The 17,194-nt window shown below is 44.2% G+C and overlaps 1 protein-coding gene across 4 annotated transcripts in view; it reads left to right on the top strand.

Annotated features, from left to right (window-relative positions):
• Positions 1-17,194, top strand: part of CHCHD6 (coiled-coil-helix-coiled-coil-helix domain containing 6) — a 101,187-nt gene that overhangs the window by 70,146 nt on the left and 13,847 nt on the right. The window lies entirely within an intron of this gene.

The raw sequence follows: 17,194 nt of genomic DNA, 5'->3' as shown, positions 1-17,194 counted from the left end.
GCCGGCTCCCAGAAGAAGCCCAACAGAAGGAGATGGGAAAATTGTCAGGATATATTAGACCAAATGTTGTTGCTACTCCTGGTGGAATTTTTTTCCTTCCTGTTTACAAAGAAGGTCTTTGTATGTCTGCAAATCAGCAAGGTTAAAGCTGCCAGGGAAAGGGCTTTTCTCTGATATCTTTAAAGTCCCCAGCTCCCAAAACATGTGGTTTCTTTTTCTTTCTTAGCTCTAAAGTGAAGCAGTGCCTTTGCTGCTGCACAGTCTGTGCCCTCTGTTGCTGTGTGCAGTGCTGGTGCATCCGCTGCCAGCCTCTGCTACCTGACGCTTCCTCCTTACCTCCTGTAAATCAGGCTCACAGCCTTTTTGGTGGAGTATATCTTTAGCAAATGCATTTACCAATACATCTTTATTGCATGCAGTGCGGGCGGAATGTGATTACCAAAGAAGACAGATTGCATTAAACTTCAGCATATTTGCAAGCTGCGGCTCCAAGCCGCCTGAGGAAGGGGCTGGGATGCTGCCAGCCCTGAGCCCCAGCCCGGCATTATTAAAGAGTAAATTGGAAGCTAAATGACTGGTAACAGCAGAGGGCAGTGAAAGATCCTATTAACTTGGAGCTTGCTTAGATTTGTGTAATGTGGGTTTTTCTTGGTATGTATTTTTAAAAACCAAAGAACTTGGAGAGGTGGCCTTAGTTTCCAGAGTGTTCAGAGAATTTTTTTTCCCATTCTTTTGGTAAGTTCTCAGAAGAAGCAGTGCATAGGACATGAACTTGCTGTGGGTGATGGCAGCGTGCGTGAATCTCCTTGCTGTGCTTTCAGAAGGGGGAAGAGACATTGAGGCACAGGTACTGAACCTTGCAGCTGGATACAGGCACGAGAGGGTTCTGCAAGTGCAAACCCAAATCAGATGTGTGCAAGGCACAACATCCTGTATTTTCTCTTATCCGAGGACAGCTCAAGCCCTGACAATTTGCCTTGATGCTCTTACTGCTTCCTCTGGCTCCTGAGATATATATGTAGCAATCACAAGCTGTTGTGCTTTTTCCTGGACTGTAAAACTCCCTCCTCCCTTTGCTATTTAAGCTGTTATTTTTCTTTAAGTTTAAATTAGCAGCAGCATCTACCAAATGGTTTTTCGTCTCACGCATTCCTCATTTGGGTTGGAGGAATGTGGGAAAGAGGGGTCACAATCCCTTGATTTCTTGGTTATTTTTTTCTTTTAAACAGAATTTGTTTGCTATTGTAGAAAGATGTTATATTCAAAGCTGGATGTGGGACTTCAGCTCGCTGGTACGCTGGTGATTTGTTCTTCTGCTTTACACTAAAGATTTTATAAGGCTTGGTGAATATTCTTTAATGAAGCATCTGGTTCTCTACAAGTTCTTCTTGATGGCTGGTAAAATGTCTCCAAGGCATGGATACATTAGGCTCAGAAAGCAAGCTCTAGATTTCTAGGCTAAAATTACAACTTGTAGTGGATGACTGTAATTCCTTGCATCTTCCCCCTTACCGTGTTGCTTTGAGACCATTCCTTTGGGCACCCATTTCCCTTTGCCTTTTGCTGTGCACATTTCTCATCCAGGAGGTGAGATACAATCTCAATTACCTCTGCCCCACAGAAATGTATCACGTAATAATTTCTGAAATTTGGAAATTTTATTTTTTGCTCTCCTTTCCTGTATAGGCCCTCCTGCTGGAGCAGGTTGCTGTACTGCATGATAGAGGTGTAATTGCTGTTGCTACTTTTGTACGTTTTCTGCTCGTCAGGGGACAGAAATAGGCAGTACAAGAGCATGGTGCATCACACCCTAGAACAGTGCTCTAAAGGAGGTCAGTGGAATTGCCACCTATGAGTGACTATTCTACTGCTTAGGCACACCAAAGCCATCAACTCCAACTTTTGGTGCCTCTAGTTGGATGTTATTGGAGTGATCCTCTTCTAGTTGCTCATCTGCTCACAGCATTCCCTATCTAGCATGCTTACTAGCTTTGCTGTTTATTTGTTCTGAATGTTAAGTTTTGTTTGTGTTCTCATGGGTTCTGGCTTGCTTCCTGCTACCTGAACTTTGCTTATGTCTAAGCCTTCTGACATCAGGGCATGTTGCTGTAATGCCTCCTGTTCAATTTAGGAGTGTTTTATCTTTTCTGGTGGTCTGTTTCTGTGGCTCTGCAGAACTTCGGCAAGCATAAGAATTGCTGGTTTTAAATCAAATAAAAGCTGGGATAATGGGACAGCTGCGGGAGGGGCAGTTCCCATTGTGTCTTTTAAAATTGCCTGTAGTTTATTGACCACAAGTTTCACCGAGAGCTACTGCTGCCGTTAGATAATGAGAATTGAAAATTGCTGCTGCTGTTTCCCCGAGGTTTTATCTCATGCCAATGAGAGGAGGGTGTGGAAGGAAAAGGAGAGTGGGTAGTGGAAATCTGTGCAATTTCTTTTTTTTTGGACCCCGATAGAAAAGAGAAATCATTTTTTTGGAAGCGTAGGTCCTGCTGCTGAATTGCTGTCCTGCCCTGCAGATGTGCACTCACGTGCAAGTTCTGTTAGGATCTCTGTGACCTTCTTTGCTTCCTCTACGTCCTGTTCACACCAGTGGGTGAATCTGAGTTTCCATAGCATTTTGGGTGGTTAATCTGTTATGTAACTGGCAGTTATGCGAGGGAGTCTCTGACCAGCTGCCACCTGAAAAATGTGGCCTTTGGTGACCACATATTGACATGATTCAAGATTGTGAACAGTGCTGCTGCTTACAGTTGTGTGCAAACAAATGCCTGCTGCATCCCTGTTCTTCCAAGCATTCTCTTAATGCCTCTAGGAGCTCCTCTTTCACAGAGGGACCAAGGTGACATTTTTGTGCTCTAGCTGCTGGCCAAACCAAGTTACAAAGAGCTGCATACCAGACACACGTATTCCCTTGTCAGTAGGAAGTGCATACACTGAGCTAGGAGCCATTCATAATTCTGCGCCTTTTCTCTCTGTTCTACATCCAGCTTCTCACGAGTCTGCTATTCATAACAGGCAAAGGTAAACCTATTTCTATCAAGGCTTTAGGGCTTGTCTGCATAAGGAAATTACAATGCAATAAACTGGTGAGTGAGTTTATTGTATAGCAACTTCTCTGTATGTGAACATACTTGGTTTGTAATGGAAGCACAGGGAAAATTCACCCTCATTTGCTGTGAGTCACTCTGCTATGCAAACAAGCCCTGGCAAAACACGAACTAGATTCCAGCAGACGTAGATGTCTAACATAACCTTGAGTCTACCACATTCTCCTTTATCCTTGACTCTAATAAAAAAGTGTAGTCAATTTACTGCTCCTACTTTTGACTGATCTCTATGGAAGCCCATTTCCCATTCAACACACAGCAGAGCATTGCGACTCTGCCTGAAGTTTACCTCTGATTTGTGAGCAGTGACCTACATTGCCATAGCTGAGAAGATGCAGCTGAATAGTCACGCAGTGTCCCTTCCTGATGGAACAGCTTCACTCAAGCATTTGGATCCTGAAGGAGCCTGGCCTGCTGTGAGCTGTTGTTTCCCCGACCTGAATATTTCTGCCAAAGCTAATCAGCTCCAGGAGACACAGGGAGCCATGGACTGTATTGCAGGTAGCTCAGATCATCTTTAGCTTCTTGTTATGGAATTGTTTCCATCCTGATGGACTGCAGAATGCTTTATAGACTTGCTGATGTACCTATTGGGGTAGGGAACTGCTGGGAGCCTCCCTGTCTGGAGGAACTGTAACCAGGTACAGTGACGAGAAATGCCAGCGTTCTGCTTCCCTCACTGACACTCTGCAGATCTAAATCTGAGCAATTGAAGCCTTGTAGAGAAGATATATCACGAGGTATGCTACTTGAAATACAGTATATCTAACTTGGAAGGCTTTAGGGTTGTTTGAGCTTTCTGAAATTCAGCTTTGTGGTTTGAGATAAATCTGTGTATTTGGTATCTGGAGCGTGATATCCTAGCCGTACCCTCAGCCAGGTATGTGCCTGCCCTGCCGTTCGTCTCTCTGTCCTTGTTCAAAGCAAACGTATCTGTAAAGTGTTTTTCTTGCTTTCTCAGTAAAGTCAATTCTCTTTTTTTAATCTTTCTCTCTTCCAACCTTTATTTGTCCAAATGCTGTGGTGATAACACTATCGGAGGAGTTTATGACTCAATAAATGGCCCCCACAAGGGAATCAGTGGAGAGGCCGCAAGCTGCAGGCAGCTGCTGTTTATTTAGTCGTAAAGGCAGAGCAGAGCAGCACTGGATTCATTGTACCCAGGCATTTCCTGACCTGTTATTTGCAAAGGTGAAAATGATCCATATTTTGCTCCTATTTATAAAGGATGGAAACAGTTATTGTTTAGATAGGTTTTTTAAGATGGCAGTTCTTGGTTCTGTTGGGTCTTTAGTCCTTGCACAACATTTCTGATTCCCAAGAGTTCATCAGTAGATAAACTAAAAATATAGAGCTGCCTGAAAGGATGTAAAGCGCCATCTTAATATATGAGGCATGTCCCAGAGTAAAATGCTGGCCTACTTAAAATGGAAATGGCTGCTGCATATACCCAGTATTCATGAAACTGGAGGCGTAAGTTCTTTATTTGCTCTGTATCTCAGCACTTCACAGAGCCCTGATGTTCCCCACAGCCTGGCAAATCGTCAACACTTATTAACCCAACTACCTTTCAGACTCTGCTGTTTGTGGTCCGTGTATTACGTAAAGCCCAAACATAGTACATTCTGGAATTTGCCATTTTCAAAGGAAGCAACAGCATAAATAAGCTTAAAACTTTCTTTTGCCCAACTTACTGTGCTTCAAGACTTCTCTTCTAGAGAGATTTAGTCAAGAGCAAAGGAACATGCAGGCTATGAAGTTCTTGTGGCCATTGCCTAGTCTAGAAGGAAGGCATCCTGCCCTCACTTCTCCAAAACAATCTGTTGTCAGAGCCTAACTCACAGTTCATGTGTATTTATTTTTGGCTTTCTATTTTTTGCTTGCTTGGATATTTTTTTTGACATTGTTACAGTGAGGCAGAATTGCCTTTGGGTTTAATTTCTCGCTTAATGACTCTAATCTCAGATATACTTAAAGGTAAAATTAGTTTAAACGTGGATATTTTACAGATGATTTTGAAGACGTTGTTGTTAAAGGAGGAAAAGAAGTCCATTTCTGAAATTGGACTGTATGGCGTTTTGTTACCTTGAAAACGTGGTCTGTGCTACAGCTCCTTTTGATTTAAAACTTGGTTTGCCTGAACCTGTTTAAAAGCAGCCTGAAAAATACAAGGTAATAAAAGTGCTATGGGAGCTCAGCAGTCAGGAGCAAGATGTGCCTGACTTTGTGATGTGGTCTTTGAGTGGGTGGATCTGAATGGGTTCATTTGAAGTTTGGTATCAAAATTTCAAGTAAAATTGGGCCAAGCACTATCAGGGCAGGAATGTGTTTCTCTGATGTTCTGTCTTTTGAAATTATTTCTTTATTAGCTTAAATAATGAGATCTACATGGATATACTTTATCTAACAAGTCTCCTGAAGTCTTTGCTCTCTGTGTGGTGTGCTAGGCAGTGTGTTCCCAAGAGCTGTAGCTTGCTTGCAGCCAGGTTTATCTACTATGGGAAATAGTTGCTTGGGGGTGAGAGTGTGTTGTGATACATCATGCTGCTTCAATGCCAGACTTTTTCACAAAAGATTTGTAGCACAGTGTTGGCAAGTAGAAAGTGGAAATTCTTACTCAGATTAATTCTGGGAGACTGATGACCAAGCACTCCTGGACAGAAGGCAGTTGATTTCCAATTTTTAACCGACGTGTTTTGCTGCTGAAGTTAGATTGAAACAGATCCACAGAAATTGCTGTCGATAGCAACTGCTGGTTAGAAGCACAAGGTCAGTGATCAAATGCCTTCTGACTCCCAAGAAGTTCCAAAATAGCCTTGACTTCCATAACTTCAGTGCTAATGATAGGTCCATTCTCTGTCAACTTGGCTATAACTTGGGAAATAGTATCTGGGATGCCAAAGTCTTCATGACAAACCAGGGAAACGGAAGATTTGTTACGTTTGTTCTTGGTCTTGCTCTGTGCAGGATGGCTTCCTGCTGCAACACTTTGTCGTTTTCGCACACCATCCATCAGCTGTTTTATCAGCAGGTCTTGGGGCTGAATACCTTGAGGACTAAGAGGATTTAATGCCTTCAGCACTCAGCTGAACCTGTCTGTAGGTGGTATGGAGGGGTTTATTCCTGTGGCACTGGCCCTAATCAAGTAGAAGGTGAACAAGACTGCTCCATCTTGCCCTTCTTTGCAGTGCCCCGGAGACCTTGGGAAGCTGATGGGACAGCACATGAGCCCTTATATTAGTAGGAAACCAATCTGTTTTTTGTCAGACCTGTGGCACATCGGAGGAGGGAGCCTGGGGAAGTCATCCTGATGCTGCTTCCTTGGTATGTTCCATTCACAGACCATCTCTATCCAAAACTATGGACCATTTGTATTACAAAATCTACATTGTGTAGGGAGAGTTCTTTTGGAGCCAGGCCTGTATGTGCTGTGGTTTTCATCCCTTTATGACACTGGCTTTCTGTCCAGCAGATCTCCTTACCTGGTGGTATTCTGTATTTTCTGAATGGGGGCCTCTATAGGAGGCTTTAAGAGCTGGTGAAAGGCTCTTACTGCCCACCCTCAGCGTTCTCAGAAGCTGTCCAGGCAGCCAACACCTGTTACAATTAGAATTACTTGCCTTTGTAATATGAGGGAAGGAGACATTGTAGTCCTGAGTTAGTCTGTTGTTGCGACATCCTGTGTGAAGTTGTTTCTGAAGCTGGAAATGTGTGCTGCTCGTAAGCCTGAATGTATGCAGAAATGCAGGCGGAATTATTCTGACAGTGTGTTGGCTCTTTGTCCCTGCTGAATGCCTGTTTGTCCTGTGTAAGTGGATTTCGGGATCAGCCAACCTCCAGCTCTGAATTAGTCTAATAAGGTATGGAGGGGAGGGTTTAAAGGTCATTTTGCAAGCAGCTGGCTCCCTGCATATATTAGGGGGAATGATTCTTAAAATAATGCGATTGGAAAGCTGTTGATTTAACTTTTCAAATACCTGTGGTCTGTAAAATCTCAGCTCTTCTCCCTCTGTCCTTCAAGCTCTCTGCTTGCCCTCTGCCTGCTTATCTCTCTGTCGTTTCTGATTACCTCTACCTACCTGCCTCTGCTTTCTCTCCCTCTCAGTTTATCAGTCCACGTTTGCTGCCCACAAGGACTGGGCTTATTTTTCTGAGCAGATCATCTGTTGGGTTACTTCACAGAGCAGTGTAACAGAAAGATAAGGGTTACTTGGTTCAGTCTGTTAGTAAGGCATTATTGCATTGTTCCTTTATGGGGGGACTGGGAGCTCTGAACATCCACTCCATCTGCAGCCTTTGTGTGTGCTGCAGGTACCTCGTTCTCTTCTGAGAATGAATTGGACGTCGGTTTGAAGAAGATCATGATATCTTTTATTTTTTAACTCTTGATCAGGTTAGAGTGCGCACAGATCATTTCAGCTTGCTCTCTGCAGGCAGTTTCAATCTGTTTCAATCTGCTCTAAATGTTTCATATAGAAATAGAGAGTAACTTTCTTTTAGTTGTTCTCTGGATTCATTTTTGAGTTTGCCAACAAGGGTGATCCCAAGCATTCTGGTGGTTGTTACACAGTGGACATGTTCCCCTAGGCCATATAGCAGAAGCAGATGAAAGCTTTTGTCTTAAGTAGTGCTAGAAGTGGCTTATTTAGGATTGTCATCCTTTTAACAAGCTCCATAATATTTCTGGGCCCTACGTTTCTGGCAGTACCATTTGACTTCCTGTGATAACAGTCATGCATCATCTCTTAGTACCAAGCCTAAGTGTGTGTGAGAGTATCCTGAGGCTCAAAAATTCTTAAGTCTTGTTAGAAGTGCAAAGCCACTGAAAAATGCATCGGATGCAGTGATTCAGATGGGATTCTTCCCAGCTGTGTGCAGCAGGATCTGCTATGATAAAGACACTGTGAGAGGACTGGAGTGCAATAGAGGAGCTTTCATGGAGAGCTTGTGCTATGCCAGTGGCCACTGTAATGCTGTGCAAAGCCAAGCTTACAGCATTTGGATAGGTTCCAAATTGACCTCTCTGGAGCAGAAAAAGGTCTGTTGCTGAGGACAGACCAGGTGTAATGTTCCCATAAATTCCCCACTTTGTAGCCTTTACCAAAAGTCTCCTGCACCTAGGGGCACTGTTTTGTTCAAGAGGAATAAGCATTTTAGAAGCTATTAAATGAGAACCTCATATTCTGTTCCAGCTTTGTGCTGTTGTGAGGATTGTGTGCATGCAAAGCTATGGCATGAACTTGAGATCTCATGTTCCTTGTTTAATGCAGTGTCAAATTTGTGCTGATTGGGAGATGAACAAGAGGGATCTTGGGCTGTCTGAGATGGTTCCTAGTGCTTTATTTTGCTGAGTTTTGACATTTGCTGCAGTACAGCCCCGTAAAATGCAGGGAAGTCTTTCTGGTCATGTAGGTGCGTTAACAGCTTTCTTGCACTGATGGATTAAAGCCAGCCTGCATGCAGTAAATGTGGATAAATTAAAAAAAAAAAAAAAAAGGTGAGATTGTGTGCAGTGATCCTAGGTCTCCTTTCTCCAGCTGCCACCTTCTGCCTGTTTGCTGGGAACCTTTGCACGGGCAAACGGCTTTGCTTGAGAGAGCAGGCTATGTGCTATTTCTGACATAGCCAAAGGTGGCTGATGCAAAGCCAAAGGAGAGCTTCTCTCCCAGGGACTGAAATGTCAACAAAGATGTTCTGCATTACAGGGCCCTGACTTGCTTTTGTATAAAAACTGAACAGATGTTGGAAGGTCAGGAGCTTTGCTGTATACAGAGCAGCCCCCAGAGAGCAGGGCAGAGCCTGTTCAGGTGTCACAGGTAACGTTCTCGGTTTAATGTGCCAGCACTTCCCCGTGATGTATGGCTAGTTGGCTGCTTCCCTGCAGCCCTGTCAGGGTTTTTATCCCAACTTAAGGAAACAGGACTCAAATAACCATGTCGTGTGCTCGTAACCGTGGTTCCTGTCCTGCTCTCTGCCTGCTCTGATTCCGCTGGCAGGTTGCAATGGTATTCCTCAGAGGTATGGTGGCTCTGAAGTAATAAGTTCCTGTATACCTTGTGAAAGCAGGCAATTAGGTGTAGGAAAGGGACCCCAGTGGTGCTTGTGCAGAGGGAATCATATCGACTCACCCTTTATTGTTATTTAGTCCCAGAGGAACTAGACTTTGACTTGAGAATCTGAGGAACCTAAGTGACCTCAGTTCTGCTGTTTGTGAAGCAGCTTATTTCTGCTTCAGAACTGGACTGGCTAAATGTTTGGGGACTGGCTTGTTCTTACTGCTGTGATCAGCTTTGTTGGAGGGGCTCAGTGAGGGTAGTGCTGTAGCATGTGAGGAGAGGGAATAGCTTTGATTTTTTGGGAGTTTTCCTTTGGAGGAAAAAGAACCCCAAACTTCTACCCACATAGTAATTTCCTTGTTCACTTTTGAGAAATGGAAGCCTTATTCTTCAATAATTCCCTCCCTCTTTTTTTTTTTTTTTTTTTTTTTAAGAGTAAGATAAAAGATACTGCATTGAGTGTGAGCAACCTGGGAGAATAAAAGAGGTGATCGGTTTAAAGTAGCTTGTAATCTTGCTCCCTGCCCTCCTTTCTGTGCTGTCCATTCAGGTGTTTCTCTTGGGACATGCAGGCTCTGGACCGGATCCTATCTGGCCTGAGCACCTTCTGCAGCTCATCAGGACCTGTGCTTAGTTGTCAGCTTCTTGCTATGTTATCTTGCTTTTGCCGCTGCGTTTTGAGGCAGGGCAGCAGTCGAGATGGGGGGAAGAGGAATGGTGAGTCCAAGGACCAGCCCAGCAGATGACAGCGTGTGCAATAGCTGAAGATCTGTCAGCACTCGTGGGTGCCCAGGGTGGTCACAGGCTGTGACCTGAGTGACTGTCATGTCCAACAGTCATGTTCAGAACTCAATGACAGAATCAATGACACTTGACCACCTTTTCCAGTCCCTTGATCACACTCGTCCATCTAGCACTAAGCACACTTTGGCATGACTGGCAGGAGCTTATTCCAAAGCGTAATGGCAGTGCGGAGCGGTAGATGTGGAGGGCAACCATTGAGGATTTGGTTGTGTTAGCAGGTCTGTATGTGGGCTTTGGGCAATATGACAGGATCAGGTTTATGAAGTTTTCTCAGCCCCTGTCAGTACAGTGCTGGGCTTTGAAGCATGGTTTCCTCTGAGCTTTGTTTTCCCACAAAAACTTCAGGCGTGATCCATCAAGGAGTGTGAAATAATATTTAAAATCCCTCTGCTGCCTTTTTCTCACAGTCAGCGGGGCTGTGCTTTCTTCTCTGGCGTGGAGTTGTTTGCTGTTGAGAATAAGCAGTCTCTTTTCTTGCTATTCCTTACCTCTCTTTGGGATGTGATGCCATCAAGAAAACCAGCTGTTCCAGTCTGAGAGTCTGCCTCTTCCTTCGTGCTCTCTTGTTGATTGTGTTGAATCAAGGAATGTTTGCAGTAATACAGAAAAAAGGGGAACGTGAAGAAACAAAGAGTGAGATCACACAGCGGAAGTCTATAAGGAGGGATTCGTATCCTGCCCCAGTTCACAGTGGCTGTATTTGGAACCAGATCTGCTATAACAACAGCAATCTCCTCCTAGAAGCTTGACTCCTGTATCCAAATTCTTGCTTCAGTAAACTGTGGGATCTGAGAGATCCCATGTGGGGAAGAGAGCAAACAGAGCATCTGGGGAGACCTGACAGCAAGGCCTGTCTGCTCCTGCTGGGAAGACGGTGGCTTTGATAAACTTTATAGAAAAAGATGTTTTAAAGGAGCAGAAATGCAGGAGATGGTCCCTGGGTGGCAGCTGTAGCAGAAGGACAAGGTAGAAAATACTCTTGTAAATCCTGCAAATTGGAGTTCTGACTCTTAATATCTTGAACCTCTGTCTCAAATCTTTGCCAACGTGTGCTGTTTCCCTGTGACTCAGGTTCATGGCATCCCTGTGCAGCCAAGGAAACTGCCGGGCTGTGCTTTGACTTTGGCTCCAGCTGTTCAGTGCAGAAAGCTTTCACTGCTGCTATGAAAAGCTTTTCTTAAGGGACAGCATTAAAGCAAGAGAGTTGTGGTGCTTGAAGGTTGAAGCAGGCATCCTCCCTTGAGAAGTGTTTTCCAATTCACAGCAGTCTGGTACACTGTCATGTGGATAAAAGGCCAGAGGGATTGTGCATTAATCTGTAGCTCTCTGTAATTAATCTCTCCAGTAGTGTTGAATCCGACTGATGTTTGAACCCACCAGCCAGGTATGTAAAAGAATTTCTTCAGTAGCTCTGAACTGCTCCATAAATCTCTAGGCTCTAACTTTGCATCTGGGTCCTAGCTGCTTTTCTTGACCACCCTTGGCTCTTGCTCCATCTTTGTTCTTCATTTGCTCTGTTGGCATTTTCCTTGGCTTTATCAGTATTGGTTTGTACTTGAACACGGTGCCTGGTTGCATGTTTATCCTGGCAGCAGGATGGTTATGTAAGGTGCCATACTGCATGCCTCGCCCTGGTCAAGCTTGTGTTCTTCCCACTAACTGCCTTAGAAACAACAAGTGTTTCTTGATCTCTGCACAAATTTTGCAAGTGCCACTGAAGTCTTGACAGACTTCTGTCATTGCATGTTGTAGAGCTGTAAGAACGTGTTCTGATTTCTCACTTGGGATTTATTATTTATGAAGTTACTTTGAGGTATGCGCTTGATTTTTATTTTTATAATGTTTGCAAAACTTTTCCTACTTTACCTGTAGGAAATAGCAGAATATTGTCTTTAAAAACGCAAGAAATTTACCATTCCTACTGGTCAGGATGTAGAACAGTGCATCTTGCAGGAAGCCGTGTTTGGACCCACAAGCCCTAGGATCAAATGCTGTATAGCACTGCTGAGTTACTTTCCCTGTGGCATTTTCAGATTTTTTGCTTTGCAGTGTGCTGAGTTGAACTCTGATAGTAATGCCATGCACTAGGATGGCTGTTGTTAGTTCAGGGCAGTGCATAGCAGATGTCTGAGCAAGGTCTGGCAAGGGTTAAACTGTTCCAGGGTTCTTCTGTGACGTCCAGCAACTGAAACTCATACTGTGGGTATTTCACATATACTTCTAGGTGGGGCTCTCTTGAATCCTGTGGGCGATATCTTCCTCACTACATAGAGTGAGCAGTTCTGGCCACCTATAGCACTTGTCTTTTAAAATGTACAAGAAAGCTAGACATATGCCATTGCCTATTTTTGCTGCTCCTGCCTCCTCCTCCTATCTCTTCTTTTACTCACCTCTCTCTAAAGTTTGGGCTCAGATTTTTTTCTCTGTCTTCATTTTTTTTTTTTTTAACCTGCTTCCCTCCAGTGTCTCTGCACTCTCTGCCTCTCTCCCTCCTCTCCTTTCTCCCATCCCCTTTGTTTGCATTTCCTTCATTTTAGAGTCAGTATTGAAGCTGACACCAAACTGCTTACTCCCTGTGGCACTGAACTGGCGGTTTGGAAGGAGAAGGCTGTGCTTCCCTTTGGGGGGGGGGGGCAAGGCAGAGTTCAGTATCTGTCTTATTTTAAATATGCATCGTAACGTGGCTGATCAGAGGAGCAGAGAAATCATTGGGCTCTGAGTACTGGAAGCTTGTAAAGACAGAGAGGAATCCTCTGCATTCCCTGTGCCCCTCGCTGAACATGAAAGCAGCTGGGCACAGGGCAGGTTGACTCAGGAAACATGGGTGAGTTTGAGAGACTCTCAGTCAAAGGAGGATGGGAAGATCTGCGTGCTTGTGTAAGCATCACACCTTCTTTTTCTGCTTCAGCTTTCTCCTCTTGTCAGATTTATACATTTATTTTTAACCTTGGAGGATCCCAAAGTACGTTACCTAACTATCCATCAACCTTGCAGGATGCTGTTTGCCTTGGGCAAGTGGAAGATTGATCACTGATCATCGTGTTCTTATGGTGAGGAGACAAGCTGGGGTATCCCTGTTGCATGTTGTTTTCACAACCACTGTCATGGCAAGATACAAGAGATGGATTTGCTGGTTTTGCAGAATGAGTAGCAACTCTACTAAGGCAAGCCATGTGCCCAGCTGGTTTATCACTTAAATGGATCTGCTGTGCGGCCCTACACAATGCTGTGATGCAGTTACCTAAAGGACAGAATAGAAAATGGTGCTTATCAGTTCAGCAGCATCCAACATCGAGTTAGGATTGGAAGTGAGAGGTAGCCTATTGAATTAAAGCTGCAGCTGTAATTTTAGTTTGGTCTCAATACCTGTAGTTTGGCAGAGTAGCAGGGTCCTGACTTCTGTAAAAATGTCTGGGTCCTTCAGGACCGTGGGAAGGTCAAGACCTCTGCTGGAAACCTGCTGTCAGCCTTGTTACTTCCTGGGTCACAGTCTACTTTGGTTTACTTGCCATTGTTCAAGTGGTCAAATCTGGTCTGCCTAGCTAGGAGTGTTCAAGGTTATATCAGCAAGAAGTATGGGAGAGGCTGCAAGCTCATCCTTTTCTTGTTCTCGTAGTATCGTTGACTGCCGAGGTGCCTAACCCATCAGAGGAGATATCTGACTCAGGGACTCAATACCAGGTGATTGTCAGCTGGAGAAATACAGTGACTGTGCTTGGGATGGTTTAATAATAGCCTTATTTTAGACTCTGCTTGGGAGAGAGAAGAAATAAGCAGATTGAGGAAGCTACTTCGCAGTTCTCCAGAACTGCTCAGATAAAACTGGAATAACAAATCCCTTTGATTGGAGGCAGAAAGTCCTCCTGTAGCATCTCAGCATTTGTTTTGTCTCAATTCCCTTCTACTTAAAGAAAAAGTAGTAGTTAAGGCTCTGCAGTTGGAGACTGGTTTACATTAGCAAAATGATATGCGTGAGCGATAGAAGAATTGACTGCTGGGGTGGATGGATTTGGCCTTCTGTTCTGATTCTGCCTTTTTTCCCCAAGGATCCATGTTTCTTGGATTCTGCCGAGGTGTGTTCAGTTGCTGTCCCTGTAACAGTTTGCTCAGTACTTGTGGGAGAGGTTGTGCATTTGAAGTGGGTGGGGAATGGAAACAAGAGTTGGCATCGTGCAGCTGATTTCTGCTCTGCAGTGCTACCAGTGCTACATACTCACTTGTCATTTTTTCCTCTCCTTTCTGAAAATTTTTGGTTTCATGTCTTAAAATAGCTAGTAGAGAAAGAGGGCTCGTTGCCTACCAGGATAGACCTTCCCCAGCTGTGCTCTTTCAGCTCCTTCCTGTCCTGGAGGTGGCTGTGCTGGAGCTGTGAGCCCCTTGCAAATGTCTGTGTCCCCTGTCCTCACGCGCAGCACTGCGTACCCCACACTGCAAGCCTGATTTGGTGCTATTCTTCCTCTTAGACCTTTTCTGAACAGTTAGGCGGCTCTTTACACGCTTGTCAGTTTTTCTGACCTCCACATTCTTTCCAGAGCAGGTTTCCACAGGGGAAGCTGTGGTGGCAAAATTGCCTGAACTGTTCCCTGTAAGGTTGTCACAGTTGCTGCACCCATGGAGGCTGTGCCAGAGCTAGGAGAGCTCCTTGGGAAAGCAAACAAGCTGCTACAATTCTGGCATGTGACCTTGCTTGGGCTGCAGTAAGAAAGCTTCTTCAAAACAAGCAGTAGAAAGGGTTTGCCCAAAGTTGCTTTCATGTGTAAGTTATTAAGGATTTGACCCTGGCTCTCTAGGTGTAAAAGGCTGTGTTAGCCCTCTACTTCATCTCTTGCCAAGTCACAAAATCCAGGTACTTACCAGGAGCTGTTGCTTGTATGACCTTCATGCATGAAACAGTTTCTCTTTTAAAATGTTTTTTCCCCTTTATCAGTTATTCATTGAAGAGTCTCTCCGCATCTGTAGGATTTTGAAGGGTAGCTATTATTTTACCATTTTAATTTTCCCAGCTGTTCAAATAATTGTTTTAACCTCTCCGTGCCTGGGAAGTGCTTTCCACATTCCTGTTTGTTCTGCACTGTATTTCTTTAGTTTCATGTTTCAAATTACGAGCAAACGTCTTCCCCCAGCCCAGATGGTCATTCTGTGTCTGTCTTCTCTACAGCTTTAATGGTGTACTGGTCTGAATGAGACCGTGAGAGCAAGGAACTCACAACTGCCCTTTTTGTGATACGGGTTCAGATTTCATCACCTTCGTATTCATTTTTGATTTCTTTCTTTTCCAATCAGCATCGCTTTTCTTAAGTGCATCTCTAAAGGCTTTGCCATAGAAATGAAATTTAAGTAGCTGTGCTGTGGCATTTTGAATGCATTGCTGTAGTTTCTCTTGCATGCTTTCGTCACGTGTTCGGAAAGTTTCAAAAGGTGATTTATAATTTATCAAACTAAGCATAAAACATCTGACTGCAAAACCTATCAATCTGATCCCATCTCTTTCTAGCCCTTTAATTAGGGAAGCCCTGCTGAAAAACGTACCCATCAACTACTGAGAAATGGTGCGTTCCTGGACCCTTGGTATAAATCTTCAGTTATCCAGGTGCCAAAATGCTGTCAGAACTGACAGATCTTAGAAAATACACCCACAGGCAGAACATTATCCATTATACTAGCACTGAGCAGTGGGCAGTAAGGCAAAATCAGCGGAGGATGTGTCTTTATCAACCTTAATTGGCTTTTCCCGTTGATAAAAATCAGGGTACCCAGCAAGGAGGAGAGCCTATCTAGCAGTTTGATCTTTCCATCCCCGAGCTGAAGGTGCAGTCCATCTCCACTGACGTGTGATGTGGACTTGTCTCAGCGCGGCTCCTAGCAGCACGGCAGCCTGCAGCCCGTGGAGAAGGCTGCCAGCCTGTCTTCGGTGAGCGACCGTGCTTAAACAAGCGTGAAGAATGAATTACTCTGGATAAGTTGGGTTTCATCCGTGCTCTTGTTGCTCGAAATGCACTTTGAGAGAGCCAAAGTTAGTTAAACTTTTCTGCAGTTCTTGGTTTGTAGGAGCTCCTGGATTACAGCTAGCTGGGCTCTGAAATGAAGGACCTGGGTAATGGATGTTGTGGTATGAGCTGGAGATGGTGGAGAAAAAGGAAGCAGCGACTTTGCAAGAGCTACTGGATATGACACATGTAGAGGTTTGGGGAATACAGCAAGCTTCTGCGGGGTCATTTGGCACTGCAGGCTTACCTGTGGCTTTGCATCACAGACGGAAGAGTCAGCAGCTGCCTGGGTTTCTCCTGGGAAGGCTGTTCTGCAGCCTTGCTGCAACATCTTCCATTTTCTGAACCATTTAAATGTTTTAGTTTTTCCTTGGCGCTGCTTGCATCTATTGCTATTAGATTTATAAAAGTTTTATTAGGGTAAATAATACAGTGAAGATGATTTCAAATCTATTACTACGCTAGTCTTTATCTAGTTGATTAATGAGAATGACTCATTTCTTTATTTATCATCAATTTGGCAGTGTGTTGTGCTTCTCTTGCTAAATTCTACGGAGTTTCTCAACATGACTTTATTTTAAGTTTCTATTCTGCTAAACCAAACTTGTCTATCTGATTTCCATAAATAATGGAACACAGAAGAGACTCCATTTGAAAAAGAGAGTTTACTAAGGGTACTTTATTGCGGAAATGAAATTTTTGCAATCCCTGATGGTCATAAAAGCCAGACTGTAAGGCCGTCACAGGGCTGCAGTCAGAGAAGTAGCAGTGTAACCCTTTATTTAAAAAGGCTTTTAAATGCATAAATGTTGGCTATTCAAACAAATGAAGGAACAGTCTGATATCCAAAGGTTGCTGCGTGGAAAGCCTTACATCCATGGGACCATCTTCTAGAGAGTGTCCTAGAAGTGCCACCTGGTGGGGCTGGGATGAGGGGATGTGGATCTGCAGCCTCAAGCAGCACAGCTCTGTTTTGCTCCATGTGTGCCCGTGCCAGCCTTTTGCCTGGCTGAATGCACTGGAGACTGGCACAGGAGAGTCCCTGTTGGGTTAAGTTCTAGAGCCTGCTGCTGTACAGGCTGTAAGAATATGATGGACCTTATGGCAAAATAGTGTGGATTGTGCTTTTTTTCCCCCTTCCTTTTTTTAGCTGTATGATAAGCAGCTCCATAGTGACTTCTTGTGTTCAGAAGGTTTCTTTAGAAACTTGAAGCAAGTGGGAGTGAAGCTTAAC

This window comes from Centrocercus urophasianus, unplaced genomic scaffold, assembly GCF_019232065.1.
Source record: "Centrocercus urophasianus isolate 14NV4802_14NV808 unplaced genomic scaffold, USGS_Curo_1.0 seq_22, whole genome shotgun sequence".
NCBI classification, from domain to species: Eukaryota; Metazoa; Chordata; class Aves; order Galliformes; family Phasianidae; genus Centrocercus; species Centrocercus urophasianus.
This window is presented reverse-complemented; position numbering and strand designations above follow the sequence as displayed.